Here is a 13,675-nt window from a genome sequence, read left to right on the forward strand (position 1 = left end):
AACGACCGTCTGCGTTACCAAGGGCTAAAATAGAACTCCTTTCTATTTCTGACGCAGATCACGCTGAAAGTCCTGCCTCACCCCACGGGGTGAGATCTTGCGTGGAGCCCCAGATCGAGGGAGATTATCAGTGGTCTTATATGTCTTCCATTTCCTAATAATTGCTCCCACAGTTGATTTCTTCAAACCAAGCTGCTTACCTATTGCAGATTCAGTCTTCCCAGCCTGGTGCAGGTCTACAATTTTGTTTCTGGTGTCCTTTGACAGCTCTTTGGTCTTGGCCATAGTGGAGTTTGGAGTGTGACTGTTTGAGGTTGTGGACAGGTGTCTTTTATACTGATAACAAGTTCAAACAGATGCCATTAATACAGGTAACGAGTGGAGGACAGAGGAGCCTCTAAAAGAAGAAGTTACAGGTCTGTGAGAGCCAGAAATCTTGCTTGTTTGTAGGTGACCAAATACTAATTTCCCACCATAATTTGCAAATAAATTCATTAAAAATCCTACAATGTGATTTTCTGGATTTTTTTCTCATTTTGTCTGTCATAGTTGAAGTGTACCTATGATGAAAATTGCAGGCCTCTCTCATCTTTTTAAGTGGGAGAACTTGCACAATTGGTGGCTGACTAAATACTTTTTTGCCCCACTGTATACATTTACAAAATAACACTTTCAATATTTGGAAGACCCTCAGTCCTCTACACAATATTGTGCTGCTGATTCCAGCTGCCATAGCAGTCTCTTTCTGCTGTGCCCTTTTTGGCCCTGAGGCACATCCATGCCTGCAGAAATAAATTTGGGCAGATGAACACCACTTGTGGCAGGAGCTGGATGAACCAGCTTCAGTGGGGGATGGACACCTTGGCACTGGGGGCTCCCATTCGGAGTCAGTGTCACTGTGTAAGAAAATGTTCAGTTAGAATAGTTTCACATATGAGCCCTGTATCAACAGGTATAATAAACAGATATATATAGAGTACAGGGAACATAAGGTTGAATATATTATTATAGACCTGCTAGATCTACTGTCTCATTTAATATTTGACATTTCAGCAAGATCTACTGTCTCTATTATATTATGACAGACCAGCTAGATCTACTGTCTTTATTATATTACAACAGACCAGCTGTATCTACTGTCTCCATTTCACTTTGGCCATTGTTGTGGGCCTGCCCTCCCCTCAACAGCCTCAAATAGGCTATTTCATTTCACAAATAATATTTTATATTATTAATTTCAAACAACGGCATTGGCATGAGAAAAACTTACCAGTCCAAAACGATGTCCTCTCTGTTCAAAAAATATTCCTCCATTTGGGAATCGCTAAATGAATCGTCCTCCAACAATCTCTGTCTCATTTTCCAGATCAATTTCTTCTAAAATTGTGTGTACATCTAGACTTAGATTTAGCTTTCCCTGACTTACTGATTGATATATAAACAGCTGAAGATGCGCTTTACAAAAACAACACTGTGCGTAACATGCTTTGCTCCTTCCGGTATGAAACTTCAATGGCGAATGACCCTCTTTACGACACAAGTTGGTCTTCCAACACATAAACATTACATATTGCCGTTTACCTCAGCTCATTGGCTATCTACCCAGCGAGATTTCAAAACGATCAGTGGTCATTGGGTTAAAATACAGCCAATCAACAAAACAGCGGTCATATCATTGGTGCACAATGATGTCATTACTTGTTGTCGGTTTCTTTCAGTCAATACGTCCCGCGAAATGACCCATCTTTTTGGTTGTGTTACAAACAAACCAGTTGATTGCAATGACAGATTTGTACCTTTGTCAGCTCAGGGATTCGATCTATCAATCTTTCAGTTACTGGCCCAACGCTCTAACCACTAGTCTACCTGCCGCCCCGTAATGTTGCTGCTACCGTCTTTTATGACCAAAAAGAGCTTCTGGACATCAGAACAGCGATTACTCACCTCGAATTGGACAAAGAGTTTTGCTTTAATACGTCGGATGGGGAGGATATACTACAAACATCCAAACAGGCCCTCATCCACGTAATTTGCTCAAGAAGGAAACAAAGATTTTGCGGAAAGAAATCAGGGTGCCTTGTGAGGATCAGGCGACGAGTGGCTAATCTGCCTTTGCCATCCGTCCTGCTAGCTAACGTTCAATCGCTAGAAAATAAATGGGACGAACTGAAAGCATGTATATTCTACCAACGGGACATTAAAAACTGTAATATCTTATGTTTCACTGAGTTGTGGCTGAACGACGACATTAATAACATACAGCGGGCGGGTTATACCCCCTATCGGCAGGATAGAACAGCAGCCTCTGGTAAGACACGGGGCGGGGTCCGATGCATATATTTAAACGGAAGCTGGTGCACGATATCTAAAGAAGTCTCAAGGTTTTGCTCACCTGAGGAAGAGTATCTCATGATAAGCTGTAGACCACACTATCTACCTAGAGAGTTTCTGTATTTTCCGTAGCTGTCTACATACCACCACAAACCGATGCTGGCACTAAAACTGCACTCAGTCAGCTGTCTACCGCCATAAGAAAACAGGAAAATGCTCATCCAGAGGTGACGCTCCTAGTTGCCGGGGGACTTTAATGCAGGGAAACTTGAATCAGTTTTACCTAATTTTTATCAGCATGTTAAATGTGCAACCAGAGGGAAAAAAAACTCTGGACCACCTATACTCCACGCACAGAGACGCTTACAATGCTCTCCCTCGCCCTCCATTTGGCAAATCTGACCATAATTCTATCCTCCTGATTCCTTGCTTACAAGCTCAAATTTAAGCTGGAAGCACCAGTGACTCGGTCTATAAAAAAGTGGTCAGATGAAGCAGATGCTAAACTACAGGACTGTTTTGCTAGCATAGACTGGAATATGTTCCGGGATTCTTCCGATGGCATTGACTAGTACACTACATCAGTCACTGGCTTTATCAATAAGTGCATCGAGGACATCGTCCCCATAGCGACTGTACGTACATACCCAAACCAGAAGCCATGGATTACGGGCAACATTCGCACTGAGCTAAAGGGTAGCGCTGCCGCTTTCAAGGAGTGGGACTCTAACAAGAAATCCCGCTATGCCCTCCGACGGACCATCAAACAGACAAAGCGTCAATACAGGACTAAGATTGAATCGTACTACACCGGTTCCGACACTCGTCGGATGTGGCAGGGCTTGCAAACTATTACAGACTACAAAGGGAAGCACAGCCGAGGACTGCCCAGTGACACAAGCCTACCACACAAGCTAAATAACTTTGCTCGCTTCGAGGCAAGTAACACTGAAACATGCATGAAAGCATCAGCTGTTCCAGACGACTGTGTGATCACGCTCTCCGCAGCCCATGTGAGTAAGACCTTTAAACAGGTCAACAAGGCCACAGGGCCAGACGGATTACCAGGACGTGTACTCCAAGCATGCGCTGACCAACTGGCAAGTGTCTTCACTGACATTTTCAACCTCTCCCTGTCTGAGTCTGGAATACCAACATGTTTCAAGCAGACCACCATAGTCCCTGTGCCCGAAAACACGAAGGTAACCTGCCTAAATGAATACCGACCTGTAGCACTCACGCCTCTAGCCATGAAATGCTTTGAAAGGCTGGTCATGGCTCACATCAACACCATTATCCCAGAAACCCTAGACCAACTCCAATGTGCATACCGCACCAACAAATCCACAGATGATGCAATCTCTATTGCACTCCATACTGCCCTTTCACCCCTAAACACCTCCCTCTGCAACTGGATCCTGGACTTCCTGACGAACTGCCCCCAGGTGGTAAGGGTAGATAACAACACATCCGCACAGGGGTGCGTGCTCAGTCCGCTCCTGTACTCCCTGTTCACTCATGACTGCACGGCCAGGCACGACTCCAACACCATCATTAAGTTTGCCGATGACACAACAGCCTGATCACCGACAACAATCAGACAGCCTTTCGGGAGGAGGTCAGAGACCTGACCGTGGGGTGCAAGCATAACAACCTCTCCCTCAAAGTGATCAAGACTAAGGAGATGATAGTGGACTACAGGAAAAGGAGGACCGAGCACGCCCCCATTCTCATCGACAGGGCTGTAGTGGAGCAGGTTGAGAGCTTCAAGTTCCTTGGCGTCCACATCACCAACAAACTAACATGGTCCAAGCACACCAAGACAGTCGTGAAGAGGGCACGACAAAACCTATTCCGCCTCAGGAGACTGAAAAGATTTGGCATGGGTCCTCAGATCCTCAAACGTTTTTAAAGCTGCACCATCAAGAGCATCCTGACGGGTTGCTTCACTGCCTGGTATGGCAACTGCTCTGCCTCCAACTGCAAGGCACTACAGAAGGTAGTGCGTAGGACCCAGTACATCACCGAGGCCAAGCTTCCTGCCATCCAGGACCTCTATACTAGGCGGTGTCAGTGGAACGTCCTAAAAATTGTCAAAGACTCCAGCCACCCTAGTCATAGACTGTTCTCTCTGCTACAGCACGGCAAGCTGTACTGGAGCGCCAAGTCTAGGTCCAAGAGGCTTATAAACAGCTTCTACCCCCAAGCCATAAGACTCCTGAACAGCTAATCAAATGGCTACCCAGACTCATTGCCTCCCCCACTTCTACGCTGCTGCTACTCTATGTTATTATCTATGCATAGTCACTTTAATAACTCTACCTACATGTACATAATTACCTCGACACAGCTGTTCAGGAGTCTTATGCCTACACACATTGACTCTATACCGGTACCCCTTGTATATAGCCCCGCTATTGTTATTTTCTGCTGCTCTTTATTTATTTGTTATTCTTATCTCTTACTTTTTTTAAAAAGTACTTTCTTAAAACTGCTTTGTTGGTTAGGGTCTTGTAAGTAAACATTTCACTGTAAGGTCTACTACACCTGTTGTATTCGCGCATTTGATAAATAAAATTTTATTTGAATAAACAATCGGACAGACACGAGACAACAAGACCGACATGAGACAATAGAACAGACCACACAGAAATGAGGAAAGAAATTTGACACACTGAGACCTGAGACAAGACATTGAGATACACACACACCCCACTTCCAAAGGGTGACAGTGAGTTCCCACGCTGCCTGTTGTTACCACGCTATGGTGGGGGGAACCCATAAGGAGAAATCACATTCACTGATCTGTGGCCCCCCAGCCCGCGTGGCCCCTCTCGGGGGCTGAGTGTTTCCCCTGGGGCCAGGGCTCTGGTTCTGTGGTCCCTCTGGCCCTGCTTTGCTGTGCTGCAACCCACAATGTGCTAGCAATTACAGGCCGCTAATTACACCATTTATCATAAATAACTGGCTTTTAGAGAGGGCTCAGAGCTCATGGCTCAGAGCTCATGGCTCAGAGCAGCCCTCCACTCCTGGGTAGGGTAGGGGCAGGGCCAGGGAGACAGCAGCCCTCCATTCCTGGGTAGGGTAGGGCCAGGGAGACAGCAGCCCTCCACTCCTGGGTAGGGTAGGGGCAGGGCCAGGGAGACAGCAGCCCTCCACTCCTGGGTAGGGTAGGGGCAGGCCCAGGGAGACAGCAGCCCTCCACTCCTGGGTAGGGTAGGGGCAGGGCCAGGGAGACAGCAGGCCACTCCTGGGTAGGGTAGGGGCAGGGCCAGGGAGACAGCAGGCCTCCACTCCTGGGTAGGGTAGGGCCAGGGAGACAGCAGGCCTCCACTCCTGGGTAGGGTAGGGGCAGGGCCAGGGAGACAGCAGCCCTCCACTCCTGGGTAGGGTAGGGGCAGGGCCAGGGCCAGGGAGACAGCAGCCCTCCACTCTTGGGTAGGGTAGGGACAGAGCCAGGGAGACAGCAGCCCTCCACTCCTGGGTAGTGCAGGGCCAGGGAGACAGCAGGCCTCCACTCCTGGGTAGGGTAGGGGCAGGGCCAGGGAGACAGCAGCCCTCCACTCCTGGGTAGGGTAGGGGCAGGGCCAGGGAGACAGCAGGCCTGGTGTTAGCCATTTGGCCCTGGATTATTTCACAACATTATTCTATTTTCAACATAATGTGAAGAGTTTTTTAAAGATGTGTTTTGTACAGTATTTGGTGTTGAATATGATGTGTGCTCTGCTCTATACAGATCAGACTCATTCTGCACCGGACCAGGGAGTCACCATAGAATGTCCCCACGAGAATGTCCCCTCTCCTGTCAGGTGTGTGTTACCTTGGCAAAGCGGCAGAGGCGCAGTGCGTCCTCCCAGCGAAAGGAGGCGCTGTACTCATGCAGCACAGTGGTGTAGGTAAGCTGCTGTACACCAACGAGCCGTCACCTGGGTCCCCACATAGTTCAGGATGTGGGCCGCACGGCTGAACTCACTGTGGAGGGGGAAAGACCGACAGATATAAAAATATATATAAATATATTATATAAAAAAGCCGAAGGGCAGCCACTCAGGAATCTCTTTTAAACAGCTTTACCACAACATGAAAACATTTCAGATGAAGCAGTACCTTTTATTTCCGATAATGGGGAACTGATTTTTTTTGTTTGTTTGTGTTTGTGTTTGTGTTTGTGTGTGTGTGTGTGTGTGTGTGTGTGTGTGTGTGTTTGTGTGTGTGCTTGTTACCTGGCGTCTTTCATGTAGAGTGTTTTAGCCAGCAGGTCCAGTGAAGACTGCACCGGGATAGTGCCACACAGTGAACTGTGTGTCCTGAATACCACACAGGATGTTAGCGGAGTCATTCTAGGACATGGTGTGGACCTATTGAGCAGGATAGAGACAGACAACACACTCTTATTGACTACACTCAGAATAACTAACTATAAGCTCTACCACATGGTGTGTAGACCATAGTGCATGTGGGTTATGGTTAGAAAGATCTATCTGGTAGGCTTTAGGTGCTTAACAACACAAAGCAGTTTGAAATCTATCTCCCCCTCCCTTTCCCTCTTGCAGATGTTGTGTTCTCTGTTGATGCGATGCACAGCGGTCAGGTACAGGTCACGGTTCTTGTCTATGACTGCGGTTCCTGTCTATGACTCTATGACTCTTCCTCTCGCTGTACGGGCCACAGCTATCTCCACCACCTCCATCTGGAAAACAAACAAACAAACAAACAAACAAACAAACAAACAAACAAACAAACAAACAAACAAACAAACAAACAAACAAACAAACAAACAAACAAACAAACAAACAAACAAACAAACAAACAAACAAACAAACAAACAAACAAACAAACAAACAAACAAACAAACACACACACACACACACACACACACACACACACACACACACACACACACACACACACACACACACACACACACACACACACACACACACACACACACACACACACACACACACACACACACACACACACACACACACACACACACACACACACACACACACACACACACACACACAGTGAAATGGGAGGCAGAAAGTTGTGTGAGAGAGGCCTGGTTCACATAAGCAGGGCAAACTGAACCACCAGTGTCAAACCCCACCAGTCCCCATAACACATACACTTACAATAGTGTCTTTTGATACACATCTCTTCTCAACACATGATCACCCAAATCACAGGCCCCCTCCTCTCCTCCTCCACACTCTCTAGTCCCCAGTACAGCCCTGAGTACACAGGAGGACTAGGAGGGAACAATTGAGCCCAGATCAGAGGGAAGAGACTCAACTCAGAGGGAAGAGGTGGAGGAAAGGGGAGACAAGAGGGAGAAATGGGGGAGGCAAGAGAGTGGAAGGGGGTGCCAGCAGTCTGACCCCACAGCTCCTGGCCCATACTCCCCAACAGGGGTGTATATGCGTGTGTGTGACTGTGTGTGTGTGCGTGTGTTTCAGAGCCAGCTGGCTCCAGTGCAGTGCTCCTCTGTCTTGGAGCTGTGGAGTGCTGGCAGAGACAGTAACTACTGATCCTGGCCACTTCTCCTCCTTTTCTCTCTCTCTAATTCACTCCCTCTATCTTAATCCCTTTCAGTCTTGTTCTTCCTCCATAACCCTCCCCCTTTCTCTGCATCTCTTTCTCACACACATGCACTCACTCCAATTTCCACACAGGCTGTATGTCTCCCTCTTAACTATGAAGTTTCTTCTTTCCCCTCAACACCACTAATTCTTCTCTGTCTTCTCTCCATGGCTCCCTGACCTTTTCACCCTGGCCTGTTGGGTGCACTCGAACGAACCCATAGCTACCCTGAGGCACAGATCTAGGATCGGCTTACCCTCCCCCAATCCTAACAGGTTGCTCAATGTAATAGTATGGATTAAGACGTAGGCACGTGGAGATATGCACAGTCTTCTCATGTCAGTGTGTGCACACTAACAGGAGTGTGTAATGTGTGCTGTGACTGACTGTTGGTGTGTGTTGGTTGGTGAATCACCCAGCTTGTCAGTCAGGGGCTTCCCTTCACCCAGGGCTTTCCCTGTCAGGGCACCAAACAGAGAGATGACTGGAGGAAAAGAAGAGAGGAGAGGACGGAGGACAGAGCGAGCAGGATAATGATGGCAAATGGTCATTGTTCCAGTCCTGCTAAAGTAATTTCTCCTGCGTTTTATCTCCTGGTGAAGTGTAATCCTCTTGTTGACAAAGTGCTCCTGATGTTTCAATGTGTTTAACGGCTGTAAATGTCATTGAGTAAAAAAGCCTAAGGCAAATCTCGCCCTGCTCTGTGGACAACAAAGTTTAGTATTGTAGTAGTGAAGGGACAGCTCGGCTGGCCTTCCACTCACCCTTCTCATCGCTCTTGTCCCGGATGGCGATGGTGGCGTTGCTAAGGGAGACTGACTGGGCATTGAGGATGTCCGTTCTCATGCCGGGGAATCTGGGCGTGGAGATTAGACGGCCCTCGTAGGAGAACACATAGACCCCCTGTCCCATCCACCAACAGGAAGTGTCTGAGACAGAGACGAGCCAAAACAAAGAGGAGAAAGGGAAGGATAGAGAGATAAAGATGGGGGGGTGATAGAAAGTAGGGTTAGGGACAGAGAGATGGAGAAGAGAATGAGTGAGAGAAAGGAGGGCGCAACAAAGAGGAGAGTGGGAGTGGTAGAAAGGAGAAGAGAGTAACAAACTGCAAGATGGAGCCAAGATATTACAAACATCTCACCAAATAAATAAGAGGGAGTCTGTTAATTTGATTGATATATTCATTCAGTGTATTTGTCAGGGGTCTATCAAGTTCATTTCCATCTACTGTCTCGTTCTCAATCAAATTTCATAACAGAGCGAAGAGGGGATGCCAGAAATCTAAATAGTTTATATTTCATAGGCAACTTGATGAACAAACACTGAGGAGAAATGGAGCATTAGGGTCATTCCATGTCATTTCTGCAAGCCATGTCACCCACCATCTCAGATTCTTCTGATGTCTTTTCTGTATTTGGAAACAGAAAATATTAGCATTCCTGCAAAATGATTTAGTTTAAATATAATTTAAGCTAATTGATTGGACCCAAATTGGCCATTTTAATTTATAGGATTCATATAATATTCAATAAATATAGTACTTAACATCCAATTTGGACCAAACCTTTTTTTTAACATGGAGTAAGACATGAGGAATCCAAAGAAATGGTCAAAAGCCCCACAGACTCCACGCGCCAAACCCATCAACGTCTATACAGTATCAGTTATCTGTGTCTGACAAGCAGCACGGAACTGTGACTCAGAGTATTGTTTCTTCATCCTATGTAATGTATTCTCAGTGAATTTGGTGACGAGGAGGGGGACGGAAGCTTTATTGTTACACTTACCCTGTAAGCAGTCTATGGACAAGGTATGACAGCAACCCATGAAAGCATATTAGGTTTTGTTTACCTGGCAACAGTTTCAAATGCTAACTTTTAGCATTATTGGCATAAATCCAAAATAAGTCAATGGCATCTATATTAGCATTTTTGAGCTTCATATCCAAATCATCTATAGGTAACATCATTGAGTTACACAATCCATTTTTTTTAACATTAGGATGATTTGGATTGCTGTCAATACTTGTCCATAGACTGCTTACAGTTTGTGGTAATCAATATATAATTTTGTAAATTCACCATCTAGTGGTCAGAACCTGGTAATATCAGGATGTAGGATGATGGGACTTAACAATTTCAATGACTCATTTCTCTGAACAAGGAAAAAAACTATTTCATACTCACTGGGAATACATTACATAGGATGAACACATTACATAGGATGAACACATTACATAGGATGAATACATTACATAGGATGAATACATTACATAGGATGAATACATTACATAGGATGAACACATTACATAGGATGAACACATTACATAGGATGAATACATTACATAGGATGAATATATTACATAGGATGGACACATTACATAGAATGAATACATTACATAGGATGAACACATTACATAGGATGAATACATTACATAGGATGAACACATGAATACATTACATAGGATGAACACATTACATAGGATGAACACATTACATAGGATGAACACATTACATAGGATGAATAAATTACATAGGATGAACACATGAATACATTACATAGGATGAACACATGAACACATTACATAGGATGAACACATTACATAGGATGAACAAATTACAAAGGATGAATACATTACATAGGATGAACACATTACATAGGATGAACACATTACATAGGATGAGCACATTACATAGGATGAATACATTACATAGGATGAATACATGAACACATTACATAGGATGAACACATTACATAGGATGAACACATTACATAGGATGAATACATTACATAGGATGAACACATTACATAGGATGAAAACATTACATAGGATGAACACATTACATAGGATGAACACATGAATACATTACATAGGATGAACACATTACATAGTGTGAATACATTACATAGGATGAACACATGAATACATTACATAGGATGATTACATGAATACATTACATAGGATGAACACATTACATAGGATGAACACATGAATACATTACATAGGATGACCACATTACATAGGATGAACACATTACATAGGATTAACACATTACATAGGATGAATACATTACATAGGATGAACACATTACATAGGATGAACACATGAATACATTACATAGGATGAACACATTACATAGTGTGAATACATTACATAGGATGAACACATGAATACATTACATAGGATGAACACATGAACACATTACATAGGATGAATACATTACATAGGATGAACACATTACATAGGATGAACACATTACATAGGATTAACACATTACATAGGATGAATACATTACATAGGATGAACACATGAACACATTACATAGGATGAACACATGCATACATTACATAGGATGAACACATTACATAGGATGAACACATGAACACATTACATAGGATGAACACATTACATAGGATGAACACATTACATAGGATGAACACATGAACACATTACATAGGATGAACACATTACATAGGATGAACACATTACATATGATGAACACATTACATAGGATGAACACATGAACACATTACATAGGATGAACACATTACATAGGATGAACACATTACATAGGATGAATACATTACATAGGATGAACACATTACATAGGATGAAAACATTACATAGGATGAACACATTACATAGGATGAACACATGAACACATTACATAGGATGAACACATTACATAGGATGAACACATTACATAGGATGAACACATGAACACATTACATAGGATGAACACATTACATAGGATGAACACATTACATAGGATGAACACATTACATAGGATGAACACATGCATACATTACATAGGATGAACACATTACATAGGATGAACACATGAACACATTACATAGGATGAACACATTACATAGGATGAACACATGAACACATTACATAGGATGAACACATGAACACATTACATAGGATGAACACATGAACACATTACATAGGATGAACACATGAACACATTACATAGGATGAACACATTACATAGGATGAATACATTACATTGGATGAACACATTACATAGGATGAACACATTACATAGGATTAACACATTACATAGGATGAACACATGAATACATTAAATAGGATGAACACATGAATACATTACATAGGATGAACACATTACATAGGATGAACACATTACATAGGATGAACACATTACATAGGATGAATACATTACATAGGATGAACACATTACATAGGATGAACACATGAACACATTACATAGGATGAACACATTACATAGGATGAATACATTACATAGGATGAATACATTACATAGGATGAACACATTACATAGGATGAACACATGAACACATTACATAGGATGAACACATTACATAGGATGAATACATTACATAGGATGAACACATTACATAGGATGAACACATGAACACATTACATAGGATGAACACATGAACACATTACATAGGATGAACACATGAACACATTACATAGGATGAACACATGAATACATTACATAGGATGAACACATTACATAGGATGAACACATTACATAGGATGAACACATTACATAGGATGAATACATTACATAGGATGAACACATTACATATGATGAACACATGAATACATTAAATAGGATGAACACATGAACACATTACATAGGATGAACACATTACATAGGATGAACACATTACATAGGATGAACACATTACATAGGATGAATACATTACATAGGATGAACACATTACATATGATGAACACATGAATACATTAAATAGGATGAACACATGAACACATTACATAGGATGAATACATTACATAGGATGAACAAACAATACTCTGAGCCACAGCTCCATACTACTTGTCAGAGAGCTGACGCTATAACCTCCTTGTTGGGGTGGGATTGGAGTGGGGTGGGATTGGCGTGGGGTGTGGGGGGTCCGAGTGGGGCTTTTGACCATTTCTTTGGATCCTCGTGTCTTACTCATTGTTATAAAAAAAAGTTTGGTCCAAATCAGATGTTAGGTACTATATTTATTTAATATACTATGAATCCTATAAATTAAAATGGACAATTTGGATGCAATGAATTATCGTATATTTCAACAAAGTAATGTTGCAGGAATGCTCATCTTATCTGTTTCTATCAACATAAACTATTTCAGAACAATCTGAGATGGTGGGAGTTGAAATCCTCTTTCTGGTGCTTTAAGAGGTGGAACAACCCAGAGGAGAGAATGATAAATGTCCATCTCTTTGTTCCCCACTGCAGTCAGGCTTCCATAGCCAGACCTGCTCTGCTAATGGCACACACTCGCACTCTCACACACAGTTCTCACAAACACACACACACACACAGACGCACACACACAGAGTGAGAGAGGGGGAGGGAAAGAAAAGGAGAGGGGGTCCAGAGATCGGCGCAACAGGGAGATAGGCGCAACAGGGAGATAGGTGCAACAGGGAGATAGGTGCAACAGGGAGATAGGTGCAACAGGGAGATAGGTGCAACAGGGAGATAGGTGCAACAGGGAGATAGGTGCAACAGGGAGATAGGTGCAACAGGGAGATAGGTGCAACAGGGAGATAGGTGCAACAGGGAGATAGGTGCAACAGGGAGATAGGTGCAACAGGGAGATAGGTGCAACAGGGAGATAGGTGCAACAGGGAGATAGGTGCAACAGGGAGATAGGTGCAACAGGGAGATAGGTGCAACAGGGATAGGCAATATGGTAAAGACTAAGAAATGGAGGAGGGACAGAATGAGATACAAGGATAAAGAGA

At 43.5% G+C, this 13,675-nt stretch overlaps 1 pseudogene; it reads right to left on the reverse strand.

Moving 5' to 3' along the window:
- Positions 1-6,206: 6,206 nt before the first annotated feature.
- The window catches only part of LOC139382249 (intraflagellar transport protein 80 homolog), a 66,276-nt pseudogene continuing 58,807 nt past the window's right edge, over positions 6,207-13,675 (reverse strand).

This window comes from Oncorhynchus clarkii, chromosome 24, assembly GCF_045791955.1.
Source record: "Oncorhynchus clarkii lewisi isolate Uvic-CL-2024 chromosome 24, UVic_Ocla_1.0, whole genome shotgun sequence".
In the NCBI taxonomy this organism is placed as follows: domain Eukaryota; kingdom Metazoa; phylum Chordata; class Actinopteri; order Salmoniformes; family Salmonidae; genus Oncorhynchus; species Oncorhynchus clarkii.